Source organism: Sciurus carolinensis, chromosome 10 (assembly GCF_902686445.1).
Source record: "Sciurus carolinensis chromosome 10, mSciCar1.2, whole genome shotgun sequence".
Taxonomy (NCBI): Eukaryota; Metazoa; Chordata; class Mammalia; order Rodentia; family Sciuridae; genus Sciurus; species Sciurus carolinensis.
The window spans coordinates 67336519-67352309 of NC_062222.1; the positions used below are offsets into that span (position 1 = coordinate 67336519).

Genomic DNA, 15791 nt, shown 5'->3' on the forward strand with positions numbered 1-15791 from the left:
TAGAAGTGGTGAAAGAGGGCATCCCTGCCTTCTTCCAGCTTTTAGAGGGAATGCTTTCAGTTTTTCACCATTTAGAATGATATTAGCCACGGGCTTAGCATAGATGGGCTTTACAATGTTAAGGAATGTTCCCACTATCCCTATTTTTTCTAGTGTTTTGAGCATGAAGGGGTGCTGTATTTTATCAAATGCTTTTTCTGCATCTATTGAAATAATCATGTGATTCTTGACTTTAAGTCTGCTGATATGGTGAATTACATTTATTGATTTCCTGATGTTGAACCAACATTGCATCCCTGGGATGAAACCCACTTGATCATGGTGCACTATCTTTTTAATATGTTTTTGTATGCGATTTGATAAAATTTTGTTGAGAATTTTTGCATCGATGTTCATTAAGGATATTGGTCTGAAAATTTCTTTCCTCGATGTGTCTCTGTCTGGTTTAGGTATCAGGGTAATATTGACTTCATAGAATGAGTTTGGGAGGGTTCCCTCCTCTTCTATTTCATGGAATACTTAGAGGAGTATTGGAATGAGCTCTTCTTTAAAGGTTTTGTAGAACTCGGCTGAGAACCCATCTGGTCCCGGACTTTTCTTTGTTGGTAGGCTTTTGATGACTTCTTCTATTTCATTACTTGAAATTGGTCTATTTAAATTGTGTATGTCCTCCTTGTTCAGTTTAGGCAATTCATATGTCTCTAGAAACCTGTTGATGTCTTCAAAATTTTCTATTTTTTTGGAGTATAGATTTTCAAAATAGCTTCTAATTATGTTTTGTATTTCAATCGTGTCTGTTGTGATATTTCCTTGTTCATTCCGAATTTTAGTGATTTGGGTTTTTTCTCATCTTCTCTTTGTTAGTGTGGCTAAAAGTTTATCAATTTTGTTTATTTTTTCGAAGAACCAACTATTTATTTTTTCAATTTTTTGTGTTGTTTCTTTTGTTTCAATTTCGTTGATTTCAGGTCTGAGTTTAACTATTTCCTGTCTTCTACTACTTTTGGTGTTGGTGTGTTCTTCTTTTTCTAGGGCTTTGAGCTGTAGTGTTAGGTCATTTATTTGTTGAGTTTAATGGGTGAACTTTCTGATACAAAAACCTCCTTTTCATTAAGTTGAACTTCATTTGAAATGTAAAGTGTAGTTTTGAAGTACCTGATCAGAATTTCTGAGAACTATATTCTTTAAGTGGCACAAAACCCAAACATTTTAATTTTATAATGCTTTAATTTCAAAACTTTCTTAATATCTTTCTTAATATGAATATATTTGCTGAGATAAAACATTTGAGTGCATATTAATAAAAGTAGTGGGCCCTACTAGATAAGTTGTAACATTAAAATTAGATGCAAATAATTGAGATAATGGGAGAGAGAAAATAAAGAATTATTTTCTAAGCAAATTACTGAAAAAGGAATACAACAACAATGTAAAATCCTGATTTCTCATCTATGGTTAGAAACACCATTTTATCTTATAACTGATCTTTGGTTGCTTTCTTAGCTCATTTCAAACAAATATTAATATAATGTAAAATTAAGGTATATAGTTAGTCCTGCAAGACTAACAAATATAGCACCTAACACTAATCTGAATAATTCATACAATTCTAGAATAATGACTACATACACATCGTGTGGTTTTGAGCTCTTTTCTACTAGATTTTTGTGAAACATTCACCCTAGGAAAGTAGTTGAAATAAAAATAGCCCTTTCTTAAAAGAAAACCATGTATTGTGCTTCTGAGTTCCTCCTGAAGGGAAAGGAATGCTCTAGTCCCTTCACACGCTGGAAAACGTCAATACTGGTTTTGTGGTTGGAAGTGAAACTCGGAAGCCCTCTGACTGTCCTCATCTAGCTTGTAAATGCTACTTCATCCTCCACTGAGAGGGCACAGGCAAAATGGCAACTGGGCATATCACTCAGTATATTTTTTAAGGTTTTTTTTTGTTTTGTTTTGTTTTGTTGTTGTTTGTTTGTTCTGTTTTTTCCCTGAACTCAATATTCACATCTAGATTTCCATATGAGAAAAAAAGAAAAAAAAAAAAAAAAAAAAAAACACCATCAAGCTTTGATCCCCTGGTTAAGTTTATATAAAATAACGTTTATACAAAATAAATAATGTTCAGAAGATAACAATGAGTCACATCACAGGAGCACCATCTATTAATCAGGGGTTATAAATAGTGTATTCGTCATGGTGATTGGAACAGCCACCTTCTCGCCTCTCAGGAACCCACACCAACACAACATTCAGTAGTAGGAAATGAGGGTCAGGACACAAAGACCTGGAAGCAATACTTTATTAGTAGCCATAGCCCTCAGGGATAATTCCCAAAGTCTGAGCCCCAAGCACAGCAGGGCTTTTACTTTTATACAAAAGCAAGTTTGGGGTCCATCCAGGCAAGGGAGTTGGCACGATTCTATTGGAGGGTGCATTTTACATTACTTCTACAGGTATAAGTTTGTCAACAGCCTAGAGACTCTTAGCTCATTCAGCTTGGGGACTTTTACTGCACTAAGTGTAAAGGGGGATTTTTCTGTCCCTGCTGCTTTGTTTCCTTCTTCTCCTACTGTGGTCATCTGTTACAGGTACCTGTGAGAAGATTGTTTGATAAGTTATTGTATACTTTTATTTTATTCAAAATAGTGGATAATAAGAGAGTATAGTGTTTTCTAGCAGTGTTATTTACTTAATATATTATGAACATAATTCTATTTCATTATTCTGTCACAAAATACTTTCTGATATTATCTTAGAACTCCATTGTATAGATGAAAAGATGCTGGGAAAAGATGGAGCCATATAGCCTAGGTGTGTGATAGGCTATAGCATCTCTGTTTGAAAAAGTGCACTCTGTGATGTTCACACCACCATGAAAGCACCTAATGATGTGTCTTTCAGGAGGTACCCTTTTTGTTAAGCAACAAATGACTGTGCTTTGAAAAATGTGATCTGCTATCTTCTCGCTTGTGGTTTTTTTTTTTTTTTTTTTTTTTTTTTTTTTTTGCGATGCTGGGGATTGAACCCAGGGCCTTGTGCTTACGAGGCAAGCACTCTACCAACTGAGCTACATCCCCAGCCCCTAGATTATGTATTTTCAGTGCATGATTTGTATTTCTTTATGTTCTTCATGTTACCTAGTAAAATTATGTGCATCTAATAAAAGTCTTAGGCTTGTTGGTTGATTGACATTCCATTTAAAATTAGACAGAATTTTAAGTGGTATAATATGAGAGGAGTAGAGGGAAACATGAAGGGCAAGAAATCCTTTGGGATAGGAGGCCTTGGAAAGTTCTTCCTTCATATCCAAGTTATTGAAGGTATGAATTCCGAAGGGCACAAAAATCCCCACCAATACACACATGTATTAATATAAACTTAAAAATCATAAACATGCATTTGAGAAGGACTTCAAACCAGACAGAAAACTTCAAATAATTACATGGAGATTCTCTAAAGCAACAAAAATTGAACTCCTAGATGGGCCAGCATTCTCATTACTAGGAATATATACCAAAAAAAAAAAAAAAAAAAAGGGAATCAGGACATTAAAGAGACCTCCGCCCTCCTGTGGTCATTGCAGCCCTTTTTCACAGTGGCTAAGATATGGAATCAACCAGTGTCCATGGGCTGACGCTCCTTACTGCCACATCAGTGGAGCAGGTGGTTTAAACAGCATGATCTTCAGTGTTCTTCCCTGTAAGATGGGATATTTAACTACACCACAGTGTTTGGTGTGTAAATAATAATAACCAAATTTCATGTAACACAAAGTGGATGCTTAACAGATATCTAATAACAGTGCTTCTTCTTTCCTAACTGGGCTGCTGCAGCACATCTGTTAGAAACATCAGCACTTTAACATGTACCGTCTTAGCCTGGAATCCAATGGTCATAGGTGCCATATACTATAATCACATAATTAAATAATTATATAATTATAAGCTGATAAAAGGCTTCAAGAGCTATCTCTTCTCTAATGAATGTTTTTGGCACTTTTGTCTAGAATGAGATAACTGTATTTATGTGGGTTTTTCTCTGGTCTTCTATTCTGTACCATTGGTCTACAAGTCTGTTTTAGTACCATGCCATTTTTGTTACTATGACTCTGTAGTATAGTTTAAGGTCTGGTATTGTGATGTCTCCTGCTTCACTCTTCTTGCTAAGGATTGCTTTGGCTATTCCGGGTCTCTTATTTTTCCAAATGAATTTCATAATTGCTTTTGCTAGATCTATGAAGAATGTCATTGGGATTTTAATTGGAATTGCATTAAATCTGTGTAACACTGTTGGTAGTATGGCCATTTTGACAATATTAATTCTGCCTATCCAAGAGCATGGGAAATCTTTCCATCTTCTAGGATCTTCTACAATTTCTTTTCCTTGGTGTTCTGTAGTTTTCATGGTAGAGGTCTTTCATCTCTTTGTTAGATTGATTCCCAAGTTCATTATTATTTTTTTGAGGTTTCTATGAATGGGGTAGTTTTCCTAATTTCTCTTTCTGTGGATTCATCACTGATGTATATGAATACATGTGATTCATGAGTGTTTATTTTATAGTCTGCTACTTTGCTGAATTCAACAAATGATGCTGGGAAAACTGGAAATCCATATGTAGAAAAATGAAATTAAATCCCTCTCTTCCTGCAAGAAACTCAACTGAAAATGGATCAAAGACTTAAGCACTAGAACTGAGACCCTTCACCTAACAGAATAAAAAGTAGGCCCAAATCTTCACCATGTCAGATTAGGATCTGACTTCCTTAACAAGACTTCTAAAGCAAAAGAAGTAAAATCAAGAATCAATACATATGATGGATTCAAACTAAACAGCTTCTTTTCAGTAAAAGAAACAATCAAGAACGTGAAGAGAGAGCCTACAGAATAGGAGAAAATCTTTACCACACACACATCAGATAGAGCATTAATCTCCAGAATCTATAAATAATTAAAAAAACTTAACAAAAACCAAATAACCCAATCAATAAATGGGTTAAGGAACTGAGCAGACACTTCAAGGAAGAAGAAATACAATCAATCAACAAATACATGAAAAAGAGTTTAATATCTCTAGCAATTAGGGGAATGCAAATCAAAACTACTCTAAGATTTCATCTCACTCCAGTCAGAATGGCAATTATCAAGAATACAAGCAACACTACATGTTGGCAAGGATGTGGGGAAATAGGTACACTTAAACATTGCCGGTGGGACTGCAAATTGGTGCAAACATTATGGAGTCAGAATGGAGATTCCTCAGAAAACTTGGAATGGAACCACAACTTGACTCAGCTATCCCACTCCTCTGTTTATATCCAAAGGACTTAAATTCAGCATAGTACAGTGACACAGACACATCAATGTTTATTGTAGCTCAATTCACAATAGCTAAACTGTGGAACCAACCTAGATGCCCTTCAATGATGAATGGATAAAGAAAATGTAGTATATGTACACAATAGAATATTACTCAGCCTTAAAGAAGAATGAAATTATGGCATTTACAGGTAAATGGATGGAGTTGGAGAATATCATGCTAAGTGAAATAAGTCAATCCCCAAAAACCAAAGGACGAATATTTTCTCTGATATTTGGATGCTAATTCACAATAAAGGGGTGGAGGCTTGGGATGAATAGAGACAGATTAGGCAGAGGGAAGTGAAGGGAGGGGAGGGTTATGGGGATAGGAAGGATAGTAGAATGAATCAGACATTATTACTCTATGTGCATATATGATCACATGACCAGTGTAACTCTACATTATGTACAACCAGAAGAATGAGAAATTATACTTCATTTATGTATGATGTGTCAAAGTCCATTCTACTTTCATTTATAACTAATTAGACAAATTGAAAAAAAAGAAAAAAACTTCAAGGGGAAAAATATATCTTCCATTTCTTTTGCCACACTGCTTAAATCTCACCTGATTCCAAAATATTATTTAGGAATCATAAAATTCATACTAAATCCTATATTAAACTATTTGGGTATTAAATACAATTTAATAAATATGTGTATAATATGTGGATAATTAAGATTTCTAAAATATATGAATTGGCAATAGTCATCTACACTTGTGTGTGTTTAGCAGTTCATTTTAAGCCAACAATTAATGTACACAATACACACTACACATGTACTGTATCAGGAGATATAGGAATGGCTTCCATTTCCCATAGTTAGGCTCTCCTGCCAGTTGTCCTTGACCCAAAGTAGTTAGGACAAGAACAGTCTTCTTCAAGTGTTACATGACCTGCCACCTCTCAAACTATATTTGACTTGAGTTAAAGATTTAAAATTCGAATCCATTCATGTTCATGGAACAGGTAGTAGACATGAAGGTGAAGGTGAATAAAATGTGATCTCTCTCTACAAAAGAGAAACTCATAATGTTCCCAGGGAGCTTGCTGCCTGCCCAACTCCACCAAGGGGTGGATACTGATACATTGCAGAGTCCTTGGATCCAGAGCCAATTGAGTGGACAAAGTTGGGATGAAGTGTGGAACTGAAGGCTCCAAAGCCAACTAAACAATTCAGTTGATTCCTTTCAATTAACATGAAATTAGAAGATACTTGGGTGGATTTATTACTATATACCACTCTGGGATTTCACCTGTTGTAGTTTTTAAGGGAAATTTTGATAAATTATTTAAAAATTTTTACTTATAAATGTGGTATAGTTACAGATAAATATGTAAATACAAGTGCTTTGGGCACTGATTTAAAAATGGAATTTTCTTTTTTTCCTAGTGTGCTTAAGAACCAATATACTGACTTTTGGTTTTGAAATTCTCAGAATCTGGCTTTCATTGTTTCAGGGAAAGGGAAGCAACAGATTCCCTTGGTGTGCAGCAGATTCTCTAGCATTCTTCCAGCTTTCAAGAGTGATTATTGTAACAGACCTTTTATCAGCAAACACGAGCTCAGTCCTCTCTTGTACCATGCTGGGCTATCCCAGATGCCTTTGAGCGACAGTTCTGCACACTCTAGGAGTCAGTTACATCCTTAGTTCATGGGGATGGCAATTCAACTGCCCCTCAACGACCCTTGGATTTGGAATCCGATGATTTGATTCAGTTTCAGTTTACCCCAACCTGAATATCTGCTCAGGGGTTCATGATTGTGGTTCTTGGTGCCTTGGGATCTTGGACCGCTATTAACTCTCCTAAGACTGAATTCTGTTTTCTATCCACCTCGGTTTCACTTTTCCTATCTGTAAAAACTAGTGTTGCTGGTTGGTCCCCGTATGCTCTGCGAGTCTTCCCTGTGACCTGGGTCCTCAGGCCCTGGTGTTTACTGTGCTGTCCAGGCTGCATCCGTCTTCTTCCCTCAGCCCACCCAGGATGGGCAGAAGGCTGGGAAGCAGAGCAGTCGGGTGGACCCCACCTACGACCTGACCCGGCAGCCGCGAGCCCTGCGCCCGGCGGGTAGCCTGACGCACGCCGGACCCACGACTGCGCGCAGGCTCCCCGCGCCTGCGCAGCCGCCGCCCGCGGTGAGGGCTGGGGGCGGGCGAGGGGGCGCGGCGTGTGTGCAAGGCTGTGTGTGCGATGGGGTTGTCCGGGTCCCGGGAAGCTGTACGGTGGCTGCAGCGGAGTCCTGGGTCTGCAGACCGCGTCCCCAGAGAAGGAGGGAAGGGAAAGAGTGTCCTCTCCGCTGGGTGGCATGATGTCAGAGCCGGAAAGTGAAGGTAACCGGCGCTGATAGGCAGGGAGGCTGTTGAGGCCTCTGCTAGAGCCAAAAGGGAGGGACAACTCTAGGCTGGCTCTTGGGACAGCAGCAACAACAAAAAGGGTAAAGTCTTTTTATTTTTATTTATTTTAAAATTTTTTAGATTTTTTACAGACTGCATTTTGATTCATTGAACACAACGGGATTAGGTTGGGGGTGAGAGAAGAATAAAGGGTAGTTTTTATTCATGTGTCGGGGTTGCAGGGGTGGGCTTTATAGAGTCTAAAAATTCTCCCTTATTTCGGGCACATTTTTTTGTTGTTGTAAACAAATGGGATACATGTTGTTTCTCTATTTGTACGTGGAGTCAAGGCATACCATTTGTGTAATCATAAATTTACATAGGGCAATGTTGTTTGATTCATTCTGTTATATTTTGGGGGGGGCACATTTTTAAAAGGCGTTTTCATGTACACGCGCTTAGGCCCTTGGGACAGGCGTGTTTGCAGTCCTCCTACTGGACTCACTTCATGTATAAACATCCTTGCCTATGGTACGAGTGATCTGCTGCAGCTGCTAAGACAGGACAGATAGAAGAAAGCATACATATGGAGAATACCAAGGTAAAGATCCTAGAAATTTGCCTTTGGCCACTTGTAGGATGTCCCAACAGTGTTAATATTGCAAGCTCAGTCCTTGTCTCTGTTGCCATTCTAATAAAGAGGAAAAGGTTTTGAGACAAAGGTAAAAAAGTCTTATTAATCTTCTAGCAAAGGGGAAACCCATGACTGCTGTCCCAGAGGCTGGGATTCTCCCTGCTAGGGTTAAAACAGGGTCTTTAAAAAAGGAACAAGGCCTGGGATCCAAATATTACCAGTAGATAAAATGAATGTTCAGTGCAGTCCTCGAGAGAGTCATTGCTCCATTTTTACAGTTTATTTATGTTTCCAGTTCCCATTCTTACAGTTTATTCATGTGGAAAGTGATATTTTTTCAGGCAGAGAAGGACAAGATAGCTTTTTAGGGAATTGGAGCAGTCTTAGTCCCTGCTTAGTCTCTGCTTTTAGGGAAGGAGAGGTGGGGGAAGAAGAAGAGAAGGAAGGAAGGGAGGGAGGGAGGAAGGAAGGGAGGGAGAGAGAGAGAGAGAGAGAGAGAGAGGGGCGGGGGGGGGGGAAGGAAGAAAGATGTGTCTTTTTTAAAACAAGCCACCTGAGGATGGGCAGCAAAGTTTGTTCTCAAGGCATAAAATGGACTCCTGTTATATTCTGCCACTGTCAATTTCTACCCTCCATTTCTATGAAAAAATGGGTGACAACCTCTCCTAATGGATGATGAAGGGGGTCCTGAAAATGGAGGGTTTTTGTCTGTTATTGTCATTTTTCTTTCTGGGCAGTTACCAGAAGGGATGGAGCTGTGTTCCCTCCCTTGGTGGGGACCAAGAGGAAGCATACTCATGTCGAGCAGTTAATATTTGTCTGCTTTGTTGTACATACTGTTCTAATCTAGCTTTTTTTCTGTGATAGCCACACTTGCCCTTCTCCCCTTGGAGTACTAGGAAGGATCTCCCATACACTATTTTATAGGGGCTCATTTTAAGCCTGCTTCTGGGGACCACCTGTATTCGAAGAAGAGCAATTGGTAACACATTATCCCATTGCAAATGAGTCCTAGATGTAATTTAGCCACCATTTCTTTAGGGTATGATTCATCTTTTCTGTTTTTCCTGTAGATTGGGGTCTTCAGGATGCCAGCAGCTTCTATTAGATATCCTTCATTTTGCTCACTTATTCGGTTACTTTGTAATGAATGATAGTCGTTTATCAGTCTGCACCCAGGAGGGGAATCCATGTCTTGGGTTTAGCTCCTTTAAGACATAGTTATTTCCATAGCTTTTTCTTTTCTGGTGGGATAAGCCTCAACCCACCCTGAGAAGATGTCTACCAGTATCAGCAAATATCTGAAGTTCCCCATGGCATGGGACATTTGGATTAAATCTTTTTACCAATCATCAAAAGCCTGTATTTCTACAGCATTCTGTTTCTTTTGCAGTTGGCTGCCTTTCAGATTGTTTTGTGTGCCTAGGACATAGTTTTGAGTCGTCTGTGAATAGTCTGTTGGAAGCAAGGCCTTTGCATGTGGGCTTGATGAAATCTAACAAGGCATCCCTCCCAAAGCGAGTTCTTTCTTGAAGGTGTTTTACCAAAGGCAAGACCAGTGCTTCAGGCAAGAGGATGAGCCTGTGGGCATTCTCTCTTCACTTGATACTATTATCCCAGAAGTCAGCTGCGCTCTAGGACGCATTTCTCATCTTTGTCTAAGGAGGTTTGTATTGGTCTAATTCAAACTGAGGTATTAGGGTCTGGTAAACTTTTTTTTTTGGTATGGTCCTTTTGGCTACCCTATCAGCAACCTGATTTTCCCTGACCATATAAATGTCTGTCTTCTTATGACAGACTTCTGTATGACTGTCAACTCCTCTGGTTTGGTCATAGCCTGTGCCAGTGTCAATATTTTAAGGGCATGTTTAATGCACGTACTATCATGAAAATAATTTTGAGTTAGCATAACATTTACCTTTTTTCCTTTGGACAATCTGAGAGCTCTTATCAGAGTAGTTTGGCTTTATGGGCTGATATTTCCAGTGACAGTCTTAGATTCCTGTACCTATTGTTTTGTGACCACCCTTTATCCAGTTATCTGCTGATCATTATCCAGGAAGTTGCTCCTGTCAGTGAAAAGGTCCGGGTTCATCCAGCTCTTGATAGGCTAGACACCAGAACTTGGTGAGGAACTAATACAGTAATGGGTTTTCCTAGAATGAATTTGTCACCTTTATAGTAAATCACAAGTGGCAGTCACCCCCTGAAGGCAGCCATCTTTTTGCTGTGTGGTCAAGCTGTTTTGACAAACAGGTTGCTGGTCATAGTATGTCTCCTAATGTCTGTAAGAGAACTTCGAGGGCTGTCCCATGTTTCTGTAGTCCAAATTCCTTTTGTAAGTTGGGCAGGCCCAGGGCAGAGGCTGTCATGAGGCTTTGTTTTAACTTTTCAAAGGCAGCTTCACATTCTGAAATTATAATTAAAGGCCTTTTATCAGATTCTTAAGACTCATTGAGGGATTTCGCTGTTAAAATTAGGGATCAAACTATGTCAGAATTCTGCCATTCCCAGGAGCCCATGTAACTCTCTCTAGTTCCTGGGTTCTCTAAGGCTTAAGATAGCCTGCTGCTGATCTAACATCAACCTTTGGGTTCCTTGGCTAAACTGGAATACCAGAATGTTTATACATCTGACTCTTTTCAGTGGACATCTTATATTCACATGAGGCAAGGCAGTCTAATACAGTCATAGTGTTAGAAACGCAGTGTTCACAGTCAGGGTTGGCTATAAACAGATGACCCACGTTTTGTGAAAGGATTCCTTGATCTAGCCATAACCCTCACACGTCTTTTGCTATACTCTCATTAAATGGAGTGTGAGAGTTTTTAAATCTCTGAGGTAGGAAGTCCAGCAATACTGTGTGGTTACTTTGGTTTTGGGGTCCTACCACTTAAAAGCAAATGGTAATTGGGATTTGCTTTCCAGTGAAATGGAGAAGAACGCACCCCTATAAGTCCAGCACTGAATCAGTCCTGTGGCAGTCCTGTTAGCAGGGTGTAGGCATTTGGTACCATGGGGTGAATATCCTGGCCATTATTATTTATAGCTCCTAAGTCTTATACATTGCAGTACTCATCAGTGTGAGGTTTATTAACAACCAGGGTTGGAGTATTATAGGGGATCTGGCAAAGCTGATTCATTTTAAAAAATTTGTCTTAGAAGAGGCTGGGTCCTGTTAAGGGGGGATGGTGGTTTTATTTCTTGCTGTGGTGGGTTACTCCCTCCATCTATATTGAGATTGTGTTGATCTGTCTTCCTGGGGTCCTGTTAGCCTATATGACTTTACTCAGTTTTTTGTTTCTGGTTGGCAAATGAAAGCTGGAACTGGAGTGTGTTAGCCAGTGGCACTTGCAAATAAAGTACTGTTTTTGGATGAGGTTTTAAGCACAACAAATCTCATTCCAGGAGAGGAATTGGACAGTCTGGCATGTGTAGAAAGCTGTGCCTCAAATTCTGTTCTCCCAGCTTGTATTCAGAGGGTTGGAGCAGTGGATGCTCGTGAGCCTGAGCCGTCACTTATAACATGACCGTAATGAAGTGTGTACTTCAGTTGAGTCCCTGCTGTCGATTGTACGCAGGGCTCCTTTGGGGCTCCTTCGGCTCATCTCACAGCCATTGCCTTTTGCTCTCTGGTTTGCACCAGGCTTCTCAGCACCCAGGCTCACCTCCAAGGGTGCCTGGTCACTTGTCTTAACCCGGACTTGCAAAGCCTGACGAAAGACACTGCAGTTCTTGAGCTCTACCCTCCGTTTTATTCTCCTCTTGTTGCACATGCACATCCTGCTGGTCTCCCTGTGCAGTCATGCCAATGTGTGCTCATTGCAAGAATTGCTTTGCCTCAGTAATGGGTGTTCATGGCCAAATGGGATATCCTGTCAGATTTTAAAAGGAAGATCATTTTTGTCCCTGGGTTATAATTTAGTAGTATGAAGAGCAGGGGACTCACTACCTTTGAGTTCTTTTCAAACTGTGGGCCCTCCTCTATGTGCAAAGAGTGCACAAAAATTGAAAGCAGTACCAGACCAGGCAGCACAGGATTAAAATTAAGATAAAAAGGATTTAAAACATTCTCAACTTTTTCCTCTGTTCTTCTAACCTAACACACCAGAGGTGGTGACTTTTTTGCACCATTAACTTTGTTTCTGGCTGTTCAGACTTCTTATCATGTAACTGCATTTTAAAAAAAATCTTCCATTTATCTGTCCTCTGACATAGCAACTCCAGTTGTGAGATTGTGATTCAGAATGTCAACCAATGGTCAGACTGTATTACAGTGAATCACCATCTTTTTCTTAATCATAGACTGGTGATTATATAGGACCCATTCAACCAGGATCTACTGGCAAAGATTGATGCAATATAGCCCTGTTGAAGGGCCAGCAAGAGATAAAACCAAAACAAAACACACACACACACACACACATACACCTAGAGGAAATTCCCAAAACCAAGACTGATGGACAGATGGGAACAGATACACCAGGCTGGGGAAAATCTCTTAGGTTCAGAACCTATGCCATCAGCCTGGGTTCCCTTGTCTGCCTTCCATGGTAACTGTCTGAACTCAGGAACTGCAGGATTTGAGAGCCACACTGAAAATTGCAGCTAAAAATGAACAAGTCGTCTGGGTGTCCCACTGTTTAGTCTCTTTCTTCCATATAAACTGAGCCTAATACCTATCTTAGAGGTGTTCTGTGAGGGAGAGATGAGAGAATGCATGTATTAACAGGGGCCAGCTCAGAGAAGCCACTAAGTAAACTTCTCTTACTAATGACATCAGATGAAGTAAAATATTGGAAATGATAACCCAATTAAGGCATGCTTATGCTGTGCAGGAAGTAAAAAAAGGACAAGAAAGGATAATGACTCTCACAATCTGCAACAAATACCTTTTATGATTTTCAGTTTCTTTCCTCTTAGTTTCCTGAGTTCTATTAATTTTGTATCTTATAGGACTTCATATTAAATGAAGTGTACACTCGAGGTAGAAAAGAATTTGGTCACTGAAAAGCTGTTTTTTCCCTTGCAGATTAACAAATGTGTGTTCTGGGTGACTCAGTCTCCAGTAAAAGGATCTAGATGACCTGACAGAATCAGCTCAGCAGAGCTTAGAAGGCAGCTCCGCCACAGTGACTTACCTAGAGGCAGCTCTCCCACCTGACCCACTCCGAGACAGCCTGAAAGGGTGACCTGTGTCTTTATAGTAATTACAATAATTCTCAAAGTATTCTTTCTTAATACACAAGTTTTTGAAGGTATGGATACCCGATGTTCACAAAAATCTGTAAATATGCACATGCATAAATATAAACCTAAAAATTATAACCATGCATTTGAGAAGGATGAGCTTTAAACCAGACAGAAATCTGCCTCATCGGCTCATGCTTTAGTTACACTTTATGTGGAGGTTCTCTGAAATACTGAAAATAGAACTGCTGGATGAGCAAGTAATCTCACTGCTAGGCATATATACAAAGAAAATGAAATCAGAACATTAAAGAGAGCTCTGCACTCTTATGCCTATTGTAGCATTATTTACAGTAGCCAAGATATGGAACCATCTAGTGTCCATCAGCTGATGCATGAATAAAGAAAACATGATATATAGTTGACCAGTTCTGTTAGTTGGGGACTGTTTTGGTCAGCTATTTTGCTGCTGTGACTAAAAGATCTGACCAGAACAACTGTAAAGGAGGAAAGGTTTATTTGAGGGCTCACAGTTTTAAAGGTCTCAGTCTGTAGAAGGCCGGCTCCATTCCTCAGGACTTGAGGTGAGACTGAACATCATGGCGGGAGAGGGTGGCATAAGGAAGCAGCTCATATCACAGTGATCAGGAAGCAGAGAGAATCTCCACTCTCCAGATACAAAAAATATACCCCATAGCCATGCCCCCAACGAACCACTCCCTCCAGCCACACCCCACCTGCCTCCAGTTACCACTCGGTTAATCCCATCAGGGACCAATTCACTGATTAGGTTAAGACTCTCACAACCCAATCATTTCTCTTCTGAACCTTTTTGCATTGTCTCACATATGAGCTTTTGAGGGGCAGCTCACATCCAAACCATAACAGGGACCAACCCTTAACATGTGAGCTTTTTGAGGACATTTAAGATCCAAACCATTATAGTAAGTAAAAGGAAATCAGGCTTTGACTCTTGGTCATGCTCCTTACTGCCCATGTCACCTGGGTAGGTGGCTTAAACATTATGATTTTCAATTTTCTCCTCTGTAAGATGGAATAATTAGCTACACCACAGGATTGTTTGGTGCATAAACAAAAAGAACTAAAATTCATATAGTACAAGGCACCCCCAAACATGAATGTCCACTAATGGTGCTTCTTCCTCCTTAACTGGGCTGCTATAACACATCTACTACAAAGTTCAGCACTTTATCAAGTATGGTCTTATGCTGGAATCTAATGATCATAGGAGTAATATGGGTGCGATTCTTATAATTAGCTGATAAAAAGTTGCAAGGAGAAAAAAATACGCTTTATATTTCTTTTAACCCCAATGCTGAAAACTCAGCAGATTATTAATATTTACCTGATTCTATAAAAATATTCAGGCATCAAAAATGCATACTATACCATGTATTAAATTATTTTGATGTTCAACATCTCTAGCAATTAGAGAAATACAAATTAAAACTACACTGAGATCTCATCTCACTTTAGTCAGAATGGTAATTATCAAGAATACAAGTAACAACAAACGTTGGTGAGGATATAGAGAAAAGGGTACTTAAACATTGTTGGTGGGGCTGCAACTTGGTGCAACCACTCTGGAGAACAGTATGAAGATTCCTCAATAAACTAGGAATGGAACCACCATTTGACCCAGCTCTACCACTCTCCTCAGTTTATACCCAAAGGACTTAAAGTCAGCATACTACAGTGACACAGCCACATCAATGTTTATAGCAACACAATTAGCAATAGCTAAGCTATGGAGCCAACCTAGGTGCCTTTCAACAGAAGAATCAATAAATAAAATGTGATATATATATATATACATATATATATATATATAAACACACACACACACACACACACACAAGGGAATACTACTCAGCCATTAAGAAGACTTTATAACTTTGCCTGTAAATGGATGGAACTGGAGACTATCATGCTAAGTGAAATAAGACAATCCCCAAAATCCAAAGGTTGACTGTGTTCACTGATATGTGAAAGATAACTCACAATAAGGGGTAGGGGAAGAATAGGACTTCAGTAGATTAGACAAAGAGGAATGAAGGGAAGGGAGGGGAGGATAGGGAAAGGAAAGATAGTGGAATGAATCTGACAGAATTTTCCTACATACATATATGAATGCACCACAGTGAACATCACCAGCGTATGCATCCATGGTTGTATAATTGTATCAAAGTGGATTCTATTGTCATGTACAATTGAAAAGAACCAATAAAATTACTTGGGGATTAAATG

General features: G+C 39.3%; 1 non-coding gene across 1 annotated transcript; it reads right to left on the reverse strand.

Moving 5' to 3' along the window:
* Positions 1 to 3007: 3007 nt before the first annotated feature.
* Trnat-cgu (transfer RNA threonine (anticodon CGU)) lies at positions 3008 to 3081 on the reverse strand. Its single transcript has one exon. It is a non-coding gene; the product is annotated as a tRNA-Thr (tRNA).
* Between the last annotated feature and the right edge of the window lie 12710 nt (positions 3082 to 15791).